Source organism: Pinus tabuliformis, chromosome 6, assembly GCF_031772625.1.
Source record: "Pinus tabuliformis cultivar Carrire ecotype Pingquan chromosome 6, CPIR1, whole genome shotgun sequence".
NCBI lineage: Eukaryota > Viridiplantae > Streptophyta > Pinopsida > Pinales > Pinaceae > Pinus > Pinus tabuliformis.
This window is the reverse complement of record NC_142292.1, coordinates 390,763,028-390,777,155: the sequence shown is the minus strand read 5'-3', so window position 1 is coordinate 390,777,155 and position 14,128 is coordinate 390,763,028.

Here is a 14,128-nt window from a genome sequence, read left to right as displayed (position 1 = left end):
TCTAGAGGCTGAAATTTTGTGAATTGTGAGGAAGTGCTGATAGTTTGTATTCGAGAAAGAGCATTGTATTGTTGGGTTATCTTGCTATTTCATGAGGTGAAGAGGGCTTTGATGCTGGGCGGATTATCCTGGATCAAACAACTGGGTTGTAATTCTCCCTTCTCTTTAATAAAGTTCTTCGAGTTTTCTTCCATATAACTGTGCAATTGTGAATGTTATAATCTATGAATGTCATTGTATGTTCATTATATTTCTGATTCCGTAATTATTATGATATAATAGATCCAGATGCTTTGACGGTTCTTTGTTACTGTGTTTCTACAGGTACTCTCCAAGCAGGATAATTACAGAGAGGAGTTGCAAGATCTATCAAGGGGGAGAGAGATCAAGCAAGGAGTTAAGTGAAAGATCCAGGTTGGTTCCTTTGTCTTTCTCTTATCTATTATACATAGAAGAAATTGTGAATTTCTTTAAACTGTTGTTTCTAGGGTAGTTGCCAAACCTAGAGGGCTAGTCGATCAAAAAGATGCTAGCTTTCCTAGAACCAAAATGGTGACTCCACTGGAGATCGAACCCAGAATCTTTGGTTTCGTAGACAGGGAGCGAATAGATGTTTGTTTGTTGTTATTGTTTGTTTTATAAACTATAGATGGAGCCTGAAGTCAGCCATGTAGCCTTCGAACTGCTCTTGCTCTGCAATTGCATAGTAGATGAATGTTGCTTCAGTCAATCTTCGGTTTAGTTTATGAATTAAACATTTGACTTAAAATCATTCTAGATGCCCTTTTGCTAGCTCAGTAACCTCTAAAGATCATTCTTTTTTACTTTTCTCTTTACTGTCCATTATAGCTTAGCTTAACTCATTGAAATCAGTTGCAAATTTGAGCCAAAACCCACATTAATTGAGCTCCCTGGCCCATCGTACTATCTTTCACCGTAAACTAGTATGCATCACACCTCTTGAGTCTGAAAAGTGCGATGCATCCCCATTTCTGTGAAGCCCAGGTGTGATGACTAACTGAACCTATTTCCATTCTTGAAATTTGGGGTTTTTGTCCTTGTTTTTCAGTTCTATTTAGTTGATTTGCTACTTATGATCAATACCTAATTACTGAAGCCTACTTGCATCACATAGATCAGCCTCCATTGATTAGGATTAGTAAATGTTTTTATGTATTTGTCCATCATTTAAAATCCTTTGTCGAAAATTTGCTTAAATTGATTTGTCGTTTTGGTACAAAAAGTGTCGTAATTGTCGTTTTGTGTCAAAAAAGAGAAGTGTCGTGGAAGTCTTCCTTCGCTGGATATTTGATTGAACTTTTCTTCAAAGTATTTGGTTTGATTTGTTTTTATTCAAAGTGTCGAAAGCATTTTCTATTCGAAATTGAAAAGTGTCGTTTAGTCTTCCTTTCTATTTTGAAAGAGAAATTGTCGAAATGTCGCTTTGAGTAAAATATTTCAAATCTTTCCTATACTTAGTTTTCCTTTTTGGCATTTTTCATATTAAGGGGAATGAAAAAAAATACATGCATTTTCATTTGCATTTAGCATGTGTGCGAAATATGATTTAGGAAAATGCACTAGTGTGTGATATTTTCTCTTTGTTTGAAAGAACTGTAATTTTCTTTCCCTAGTAGCTAGGATTTTCATTGCTCAAAATAAACAACGATTGTTTATCATTGTAGATTGCATTTTTAGGAATTTCAAGTCAACATCACGCGATGAACCATTGAAAGGCAAAATTTTAAACAAGATCAACTCTAAAATAAATTTTAATGAACTTAACAACTCTTTGGAACTTAATGCAACACATCTAGAGATCTAGGCTAGAGACATGTTTCGACGTCATAAAAACTAGTAACTATCGTTTTCATCAAAGGTTGGGTGATTCCTCCTCCTTGATATGAAAATTGCTAGCACGGACTTGTGCTCCTCGCACCGTCGCGTATATATTGGGAGACCATAATAGGCTTATATCCTTTATCCATAGGAAGCCGAGTTTGCTGCCCTATCAATCATAATGCACTGAACACAACATTCGGGAAGATTGACTGCCATACATAAATCCTTGGTAATTTCTCTTTAATTTATCACCAAGGTGTATATTGCAGTTTTGCGATTGGTTTGGTAATCCCTCTGTCTAGATTTTCCAGAGTAGTCACTTTCATTCATTTTCGACTCTTTAAAATAAAAGGTCCATCTGAGCACTTGTCACTTCAGGCTCATTAAAAATTGAAGCGGACTAGAGTCATCTTTAGCTTTTTCTTGACTCTTAAAAATTGAAAAAGAAAAGTTGTGTCAACGGGTCATTAAAATTTATTAATTCAGAATAACATCCCTATTCCTTCATCGATCTTAGGTTGAGATAATGGAATCCACTAATCAAGGAATCCCTTTTGAGGGGAATCCTAGTCCTTTTTCTTCTTGGGGAAATATTGGTGCTCCGTATATGGCTACATTGTCCCTTCCGGGAATTACAATTGGCCTGCCAGTATGGCTATTCTCAACCTCTGTGGTTCAAAATACCGTGATTCCTCCACAATCGAATCAGCATCTAGTTGATACTGAAGTTGACCCTTCGCCTTCTTCTTCATTTGTTTCTCCCTCCCCTTCTTCCTCTTCGCTTGGTGAAAGTAGTGATGCTAGTAACCAGGTGACTGAGAAGAAGAAGAAGAAGTTAGTTCAGCAAGGAGGAAACCATGAATCATCTGGTGAAAATATGCACATTAAATCTCCTAAACCCAAATTTCCTTGCATAATTTGTAGAGGAGACCATTTTCATCAAGATTGTCCCTGCCTTCCTCGGATCTTGAGAGAATGGTCTCCCTGTTCGCACCGTCTGGTGTCATCAACCGTTGGTGATCATGTTGACAACACTCCATCAACTAGTGATAATGAAGTTCATGGACAAAATGGAAAGTTCAAGGTTCCATGTAGGCTATGTGAAGGTAATCATAACCTTCACCATTGCCCTTTTTTAGATGAAACCAAAAGATTATTGGATAACCGTCCTGCTTCACCACTACGACTTCCATATGGCTACAAGAAACTCTCCCCAAGTCCTTTACTATTTGAAAATTTGACTGACTTAAATCAACCATCGGTCAAAACACATATCACTGAAAGTGAATCTTCTGAGCCTATACCCAACAAAAGTCAATAGGTCGATGTGACAATTGGCCTAGTTTTACCTTTAGAAGATCATACCCTTCCCAAAGAGAGTAAGAACGATACCGTTCAAATTCTTTTTGTTACTTCAGAGTCCGATGAACTTGGGGGAAATTCACTCATTCCTTCACAACAGGAGGAAAATCCCCCAGTTCCCACTACTCAAGGGGTTAATTCACCTGTTTATTCAGTACCCCCTCCAAGTAATCTGGTCACCTCCTTTGATTAGAATCGACTAGCAAGATCTCGCCTTCCTTCTTATGTACCTTTCCAAATCATAGTACAAGTTTACAAAATGATCGTGTCTAGCACTGTCATAGATGAAGGGGCATCAGTGAGTACCCTTTCCTCAACTGCTTGGAAAGTTCTTGGTTCACCATCGCTTATTCCTGTTACACAGAATTTGTCAGGCTTTAACAAAGGAACCAGTCGACTGTTAGGGATCCCTCCTAAGTTACTGATAACTTTGGGAAGGAAAACCGTTCACCTGAACGTGATGGTAGTCCTAGTATCATTAGATTAAAATATACTCCTTGGACGTGACTATGTTTACAACATGGAAGCTATTGTCTCAACACTCTTCCGAGTGATTTGTTTCCCACATGAAGGCCAAATAGTCACCATTGACCAGCGTTCATTTTCCAGTTCAAGTCGATCATCATCCCTAAATGGTTCTTGTACATCAACAATACCAACCTTCATTCTATTTACTTGACTACTACGAGTAGTCTGGTGAATGTAACGAAGCTTAGGGGGCATGCACCCTTGTCTATTTGGTGGATGAACCCAGCTGAAAAGATAGGTTTCCTTGTAGGTTATGTGATTGATCTGAGACACCATTCACCTTTGTCTATTCTACGGACGAAGCCAAGGAAGTTTTTTTCTATTCTTCAGATGAAACCATCATACCATATGACCTTCCCTGTAAGTTATCTGATTGGTTTGAGACACCATTCACCTTTGTCTATTCTGCGGATGAAGTCGAGGAAGTGTTTTGTCTATTCTGTAGAAAAAACCATCCTGCTTAACCACAATTATTTCCATATGGTTACTGGAGACTCTCCTTTTCATCATGCTAGGGGCATGCAAACCTTTTTCAATTTCATTTTCTAGCCTTTTAACTTTTTAGCTTTCTAGTTTTGTCTTTTCTAGCTTTTTTAGTTTTGTCGTTTCTAGCTTGCATAAAAAGAAAATCTAAAAACCAAGCATATGTTTGTTCATTTCAAGCTTGTAAAAACAATGAAACCCACACTGAGCATAGTTCTCCCATGGTTTAAGCTCGTTAAAAAATAAACCCACCACCGAGCATGGTTCCCCACGGTTCAAGCTCGTTAAAAAATGAACCCACCTTCGGTAAATAACCTTTGTGATTGCCATGCTGTCAACCTTTTGAGCCTTGGTTGTGTTCCTCCCATCACCTCCATTCTTTTGGCGGATCATACGCTTCCACTTGAATTTTTACCATTTTGAGGAACAACTATGGTGAGTGGGTTTGTTAGCCAAACTCTTCACATTGCCATGTTTTGAGAAGTTCCAAGCTTACCTGGAACTAATTGGTACCCTAGACACTACTTGTTCCTCAAAAATGAGTCTCCTTTAAACTCTTTTCAGACTCGTTAAATATGAAAATATGGTCAAGAAATTGGCCTTTCTAGCTCGTTAAAGTGATTGGAAGTGCCATCCCTCCTGTATAATTTAATTTTTTTTGGACCTGAGGGATTATCTCACAAAAAAGTTCAAGCGCTTGTCTTTTTTGGCTCATTAAAGTGATCGGAAAAGTCATCCTTCTTGTATTATTTTATCCTTTTTCACACTTGAGGGATTATGCTACGAAAAAGAACTTCTGGAGTTTCCTTTTCATCCCTTTTCAAAATCTCTAAACATGAAAAGGACCGAGTTATCCTTGTCATTAAACTCGTTAAAACAATAGCGATAAACTTGTCCACTCGAGACGAAACAGAGTCCCCTTCTCGTCCTTTTTCAAACTCTATAAACATGAAAAAGACTAAGTTATCTTTGTCGTTAAGCTCATTAAAACAATAGCGACAAACTTTTCCACCTAGACAAGAACGAGTTTCACTATCGCTAGACTCGTTAAAACATAGCGATAGGTTTGCTCGAAGGGAAAATTATAGAACAAGCATATGTTATCCTCCTCAAGCTTGACAAAAATAAGCAGGTACTGGTCAACAATGACTGGGGAAAAAGGGAAGAAAAATTGAAGAATTTTATGGTAGTAGGTCACTCTTGAACATGACACTTTCACTCCATCACCATTATTGAGTCGGGTTGGGTTATTCCATTCATTGGTCATCTCACCATTGGTCCTCCACACCATCCATATTTTGGGGTTAACACTACCAATCCATCTCAGTGTCGCCAACATGTTCAAGAGAAGTCATTCAGTTGAGAAACCACAATCCAGTTAATGCCACATCCACTGCAATACCTTCACCCTCCATTTTTCATGACCGTCATTCCTGAACCTTGCGTTGTCAGATGGTTTTCACCTCCAGAAAATCATTTGCTTCGTTTTGTGTCGTAGATGTGGGATACATTAAGGCCCTCCTATGATGAGTCACTTGTTGTCAACATCAGCTCATTATCCAAGAAATTGACTTAGAAACAACCCTTTCAGTACTTTGAAGCTTGCATGCCTCACTGGCAAGTTTCTTATTTCCGGCAACAGGTTGACATCAATGGCCTTAGACCGAAATATTTTGTGTGGTGTTCGACATCGGATCATATATTCACACTATGTGAATTGTACTGCAGTACCTTGAGGGTCATTATCATTATCGGTGATTCCTCTCACGTCTATTAACAACTCACATTATTGGCTGGTAATCAGGCGATATCTTTCCATGTTCGACTTGAGAACATCTCTTCACATGGATCGACTTGTACATCAAGCGAAGAATGAACGATTTTGAATACCCCGGATCTAGTTTCATCCATCAAGGCTGTGATATATTCAGGGATATAAAGACATAAAATGTACAAAGAAGCTGCACAGATAGTCATCTGAGCCAAGGATGATGACTCTACATATGAATAATCATCCATCTGCAACTGCAGACGACTATCTGTTCTATGTACATGAAATTAATTTATAAGGCTGAGCATGGGAATGCCCGCCTCAACTAGATCATGAAGATTATATTATGATCATGTATTGTACTGTATCTTATACAGGTCACCTTCTAGTTCAAAACCTCGGATCCTCATGATAAAGCATTTCACCCGACATCAAGATTTACGACTTCATGCTTTAGGGGGTAACTGTTATAGACATATTTGGGCACTTCAACCCAAATCTTATATGTCAATAAAATAGGGCTTTTCAACCCCTAAAAGTGTTGTTTCATACCCTAAAATATCATTGTCAATTGATTACATCATTCCCCAAAAGTTCCACTTGAAAAGCCATCCAAAATTGGCCTAAACCGGCCCATACTAACTGCTCCACTGAGAGGGTGCGACGCATACTGACTTCTACACTAGCTAGGTGTGATGCATATTGATGAGGCCTTCTGTAGGGTGCGATGAGCGAGGATGGAAAAATGTCTGAGACAGTTTTCTAAGTGGATGCTCATGGAATCTTCTAGAAACTTCTCCTATGAGAGTTGCCTCTCTGAATTCACCCAAGGATGAGTAAGAGATCCAAGAAATATCCAAGTGGAACCAAATGCAATAAGTGCAATGACACTAATCAAAAACCTAGAGATGGCTCACACCCTTGCACATATCTATAAATGGATCCCTCATCTGAGAGATCTGGAAGTTGGAATTTTGGGAATTGTAAAGAAGTGCTAATAGTTTGTATTTGACAAAGAGCATTGTATTGTTGGGTGATCTTGTTATTTCATGAGGTGAAGAGAGCTTTGATGTTGGGAGGATGATGCTGGATTAGGCAACTAGGTTGTAATTCTCCCTTCTATTTAATAAAGTTCTTCGAGTTTTCTTCCATATAACTGTGCAATTGTGAATGTTATAATTTGTGAATGCCATTGTATGTTCATTACATTTCTGATTCTGTAATGATTATGATATAATAGATCAAGATGCTTTGACGGTTCTTTGTTACTGTGCTTCTACAGGTACTCTCCAAGCGGTATAAGTACGAAGAGGAGTTGCAAGCTCTGTCAAGAGGGAGAGAGATCAAGCAAGGAGTTAAGCGGAAGTTCCAAGTTGATTCCTTTGTCTTTCTCTTATCTATTATACATAGAAGAAATCGCGAATTTCTTTAAACTATTGTTTCTAGGGAAGCTGCCAAACCTAGAGGACTAGTCGATCGAAAAGACACTAGTTTTCCCAGAAACAACGGTGGAGGCCATGAAGAAAAAAATCAAGCTGGAGAAGAAGAAGAGGGGGTACGTGATCTCTAGTATCAACAATAATGTAGTCAAAGTTGCAACCCAGATAGAGGTGCCCACTCTGGTGGTGGCACTTTCTGCGTAGTGCATAGAGGGGGTTCAGTTTAACTGGTCAGACTACTTGTGCGAGTTCCTGGAGAATTGTCGCCAGGCGTAGGAATAGGGGAAGACCTTCCATTATGCATGGCTTCTGTTGTCCAGAGTGTTGGTGGCTTGGGAATTGCCTGAGGGTTAGAAAATTATATATTAATGAGCAATGGACCACATAGAATATTGTAGAAATATAAGCATATAAAACGCATAAAACACGAGAGGCACAGACATGCGTGGTTCACCCAATTTGGGCTACGTCGATGGAGAAACAACCAATCCTTCCTTTTATATTATCCAACAAACTGAAGAGATACAACCTACAACATATCCATTATAATTCCCTCTTTGCTCTCAATCTCCTCTCTCTTCCTCACTCAGAATATAGATCTAGAAAGATGTAATACAATTCCCTCATATATACCTAGGGGTAGCCTTCTAGGGAAAAAGACCCTACATAGCTTCTACCATTAGATCTCTACCTAATGAATGGCCCAGATTGACTACGAAATTAAAACATTTTACAAGGCAATTTTACATCTATTTTTATCTTTGGGGGTGCTTTCCTTGATCCCCCGCCGGGGGGGGGGCTCCCAAAGGTTGTAGCCACCACCCCTAGACCCCCACTACATTGAATATTTTACGGGTGGCGTTGCCGCCCCATTATGAACTAGGATCCAATGCAGCGATATCTTTGAATATAGCAGATAATCAGGCTCCACACCCAACAATCTCCCACTTGGAGAATAATTATAGAAACTCCACTGCTGCTTCATTTTCTAGACAATGACTCCACTCTGGACCTGGCTGTTCTCATCTTCTTCATCATACTTGAAGACCAATTGAAATTGATCAAACTCTCAGTTTCTCCCTGGTTACAACTTTTGTTAACATATCTACAGGATTTTGGCTGGTGTGTATCTTTTCTAGCTTCAACTGTCCATCTTCTAATGTTGACCGTATGAAATGGTACTTGAGATGTATATGTTTAGTCTTGGAATTAAATGTAGAGTTATTTGCAAGATGTATGGAACTCTGGCTGTCACTATATAACCTGACCAACTCTTGCTTCTTACCCAATTCATCCAGAAACCTTTGTAACCAAATCATTTCTTTACTAGCCTCTATAGCAGCAACATACTCTGCTTCCGTTGTTGAGAGTGCAACAAAACTTTGCAGTTTTGAGACCAAACTGATAATTGTTCCACCTAAAGTTAACACATATCCTATCGTTCTCCTCCTATTATCTCTATCACCCACCATATCTACATCAACATATCCCTGTAGAGAAATGTTTGAACCACCAAAGCATAACGCTTGATTTTTGGTACCTCTCAAATACCTAAGAATCCACTTCACCACCATCCAATGTTCTTTTCCTGGATTGTTCATGTACCTGCTTACAGCTCCCACTACATGTGAAATATTAGGCCTTGTGTAGACCATTGCAAACATTAAGCTTCCAACTGCTGATGCATATGGAAATTTAGACATATGAGCCATTTCTTCTTGAGTCTTGGGACACTCCTACTTACTTAATTTGAAATGGATAGCCAAAGGTATACTAACTGGTTTTTCATTATGCATTATTTAACCTTTTGAGATAATGTTAATTTGTGATTCTTCCTATCTCTAGTTATTCTCATACCAAGGATTTGTTTTGCAGCACCCAAATCCTTCATTGCAAATGAGTTCACCAATTTTCTTTTTAGCACATTTATTTCCTGCATGTTAGAACATACAACGAGCATGTCATCTACATACAATAACAATATAATATAGCTGCCATCATTTTTCCTTTTGAGATAAACACAATGATAAGAGTGACATCTAGTATAACCTTCTTCAGACATAAACCTATCAAATTTTAGATACCACTACCTTGGAGCCTGTTTTAAGCCATACAAGCTCTTCTTCAACCTGGACACTAGCTTCTCCTTCCCCTTTACCTCATATCCTTGTGGATGCTACATATATATCTCTTCCTCCAAATCCCCGTGGAGAAAGGTTGTCTTTACATCTAACTGCTCAAGATGCAAATCTTGAGCTGCTACTAGACTTAAAATAGCTCTGATTGAAGTCATTTTAACTATAGGAGAAAATATCTCATGAAAGTCTATTCCCTTTTTCTGTGCAAACCCTTTCACAACAAGTCTAACTTTATACCTTTTTATACCTCCATCTTCTTCCTTCAACTTGTAAACCCATTTATTCTACAATTTTGTTTTACCTACAGGCGGCCTGACTAAGTCCCAAGTCTGGTTATGTGGTAAGGAGTCCATCTCTTCCTTCATGGTTTGATCCCACTTCTTCCTGGTTTCTACCTACACTGCTTCTTGATAACATTCTGGTTCACCAGAATCAGTCAACGATACATAAGATAATGAGGGAGAGTATGGTTCAGGAGGTCTACTTATCCTAGTAAATATTCTAACACCACTTTCAGGTGTTTGAGGTGCTTGTTTCTGTTGGGGTTTTTGTTTTGGCCATTGATTATTATGATTTTTAGGCACCATCACTTTTTCTATGATCTCTTCAAGCACTATGTATTCTTTGTTTTCTTTTCCCTGTTTCTTTTCCAGCAGTTGATCCTTATACAAAACCTTTTCATTGAATATGACATATCTGCTCCTAATGATTTTGTGTTTTTCATAATCATAAAAGTGAAAACCAAAATCATTAACACCATATCCAATAAGGGTAAATTTCTTTGATTTTACCTCAAGCTTTGTTCTATTTTCTTTATTAATGTGGACAAAGTCTTCACAACCAAAAGTTTTTAAAAATGAGTAGTTTACCTTTTTACCTGCCCATTCCTCCTCTGGAATACCACCATCCAAGGAATGTGAAGGCCCTCTATTTATTAGATAAGTAGAAGTATCTACAACATCTGCCCAAAATTGTAAAGGCAATCCTGCATGCAATCTCATGCACCTTGCATGCTCCATGATTGTCGTGTCCATCCTTTCTAACACACCATTTTCTTGTGGTGTTCCTAGAACTATCTTCTCTCTGTGAATTTCGTTCTCTAAATAGTACCTATCAAGCTCTTTGCTGCAATATTCACCTCCATTTTCTGATATGAGACAGTTCAACTTTTTTCCTTTCTCATTTTCAACTAAAGCTTTCCATTTCTTGTAAGTATCAAATACATCATCTTTATTTTGAATACAATAATCTAGGTTTTTCTGGTTGCATCATCAATGAAAGTAACATAATAACGAGAGCCACCAAGAGATGATACTTGAGTAGGTCCCCATATATTTGTATGCAGAGGCTCTAATTTTTCGCTCTTCTTTTCTTTCCCAAATCTAAGGAATCTGACTTTGCTCTATTTTCCATAAACACAATTCTCACAGAATTTTAAATCAACATTCTTCAAACCTAGCAACAAATTTCTTGAGTGAAGAATATGCATCCCCTTCTCACTCATGTGTCCGAGCCTATGATGCCACAATCCTATAACTTCTCCTGTAGAGGTTAAAGCATTAACAGAATTATAAATACGATTACATAAATACAATGTACCAACCTTTTCTCCTTTTGCTATTACCAAGGATCCTTTAGTGACCTTCCAAGTTTCTCTAAAATTAGTCACATAGCCTTCACCTCCCAACTGCCCTATTGAAATAAGATTTTTCTTCAAATTTGGAACATGCCTTACCTCCTTCAGTATCCATTGATTTCCATTCCGTTGTTTTATGAAAATTGTCCCCATTACCATGCTTTTTCAGGGTTTATCATCACCCAATCGAACCTGTCCAAAATCTCCTTGAACATAATCATGAAAATGTTTCCTATCAGGTGTGGCATGGAACGAGGCCCCTAAATCTACCACCTAGGCATCAATAATATTGTTAGAGTGATTCCATACATTTTGGTTGAATTTTGAGAAGTATGGAAGAACCTGTTACTGGTTTGAAACCAATGTTTCAGCCTAACTAGGTGAGTCCATGCTATGGGGTAAAATGCACAGTGTATGGAGAATGAAAACTACCCTCAAAGGTCTTCCCCGGGCCTCCAACAGACTGTAAGATTATCTGCAGAAGCTACCAATTTATGCACATTTTCGTCTATTAAACATAAATTGACAAGGTATGGAAAGATGATCACCTTTAGTTCCTTCTAGATTTGTTTGGAGATCTCTATGCGGCAAGAAGAACTCCTTCAAGGCCAGCTTCAAGACAATTCCTATACAAAGGACAAGGTAAACCAATCACAACATACACTCTTGAAAACTAATGTAAGAATGCACATTAAACATATATTAGTGTATAACTTAACTACTCATCTCGACAAGCATCAAAATGAACAAATCAATCAACAACATTATCGACACTATGGAGTAGGGAACACAACTATAGTTATGTATTTATAATGGAAGAGTGACTACAACCATCCATTGTATCAGCCTTCCCTTGCCCCTTCTTCCTCTCTCTCTCTCTCTCTCTCTCTCTCTCTCTCTTTCATCTCACTTCTTCAAGTATATGACAATTCACAACAGCTTAATGGGCTATCCTTCCAAATGGTCTAACCCCTTTCACAATGGCTCTCTCACTACTTATATAGCAATAGAATTAGGGCTGCCAAGATCCTCCTAGAGTTCATTAGGGAAAAAGCCATGAACCTACCCTGTTTTCAAGCTTTTTCCCATTTTCCTTCATTCTCATATTGGAATTTCCCCAAATAATTCAATTTTTGGAGCTTCCTTGCTTTTCTTGAGCAAATTTAGGAATAAATATCTAGATATTTGTGAGTAGATTCGTTGGCTTGACCCATTTAACTTCCCTTAGTTTCACTAACAATCCCCTTTGTCTAACAACTTGAGTTAGCAGGGTGACTAACATTCCTCTATGCTTGATAACAAGCTTTATAAAGCAAGTTAGCAGTGTGCAGAGAGCGTTAGTGTGGAATCAAGGCCTGCAATTGTGATCTTTGCTTCATTCATGCTTTCTTTCACCTTTGAGTTGATGAGGAGCTCATTTTGTCCTATAATAGATGCCCCCTAAAGTATGAGATCAGAGGCAGAGATGATGACCGAAGTACTTTACTAAAACTGTAATTTTCTGTCAAAATTTGTCGAGAAAGAGATGCTTCGGGCTGCAAGGGAAAACCTGATACAACAACATACACATACATAAACTGCTAAAATCATGTCTTGAGTCGGGCATTCCCATGCTCAGTAGCTATGTGAGAGTAATTTTCTCATCTGGGATATAACAATGCTAGCTGCCGATAAGCACAGAGCAGATCTAATGTCATAATAGATCATCCTGAAATAGTTGTCTCCAAAGAACAATATCTGTAGCTTGGGAGAGGAAACAAGTTTGAATGATGCAAGCCTCTACCCAAGGTCTTGATTTCTGATTCACCGAAAAACATAGATCGGTACATGTGATAAGATGTGTTGACGTCGAACATGCATGAAATCATCTAATTACCAATCAATAATGGAGATTGTTAACAGATGCAAGGAAGGCTACCAACAATGGTGATGGTCTCCAAGATGCACAGTACAAACTAGCGAGCGTGAAAGATTTCTTTTTCTTCGAACACTCATAGAATCGCTTAACCAGGAGCCAATAATGAAAACCCCTGATCAAACACAAGGTAACCTACCACTAATGTCTACAAGTACCAAGGCATTGAATGTGTTTCTAGGTTATCTTCCTAGATAGAATGTTGAAGTCTATAGGAAGAAACCTATCGAAAGGTAGGCAATGACGTGTCCTACATCAGTCGACATGAAACCGAACAAGAATGATTTTGTTTTTTGAGGAATATTTTGAGCATTTTGGTTTAAATAACAGAGGGCATGATGAAAGGAATGATTGGTTGATAGAGGAAACAAATGGGAACCCTTGAACAATAGAAGACACGACAATGGTTTTAACCAGACAACACTAGACTCACGAACACTACAGAGTGTTAGGATACAGAGATGCAATTACATCAGGGTATATAGTCTAAAAACTCATAGGTGGGTAGGGTTCATATCGAGAGGCCATAAAAATGAAGGTTTATCTGAGGGAGTGCCATGTTCAATGGAATGATTGCTACAAAAAGTTCTCTAACCATCGTCGTACAGATTTAATGAGCGCAACGATGAAAACTCGGAGATGTTTATATTTTTTAAAAATCAATAAAATATCCCTAAAAGTTCTCTATTCATCTTTGTAGTAGTTTAACAAGCCCAAATAAGGAGACTCGAGGTTTTTCGGATTAACGAGCAAGAAAAATACCATAAAAATAACACTCGACCTTCCTTGATCCCATGCTTGACAATAGAAGGATCTATGCGATGCATTTCCTCATAAGGCCAAGGAAAAACATTGTGGAAGTGCCTAAACGGGTAGGTGAAGCTCACAATTTCCTCAAGATTGAGATTGGCTCCAATCCATATGTTTTCGATGATGCCTGTCATGACAAAAATATCGAGAAGAAATGTTTTTGAAATATTGCCCTTGTTTCCTTTCAAGTCCAAAGGTTGGATA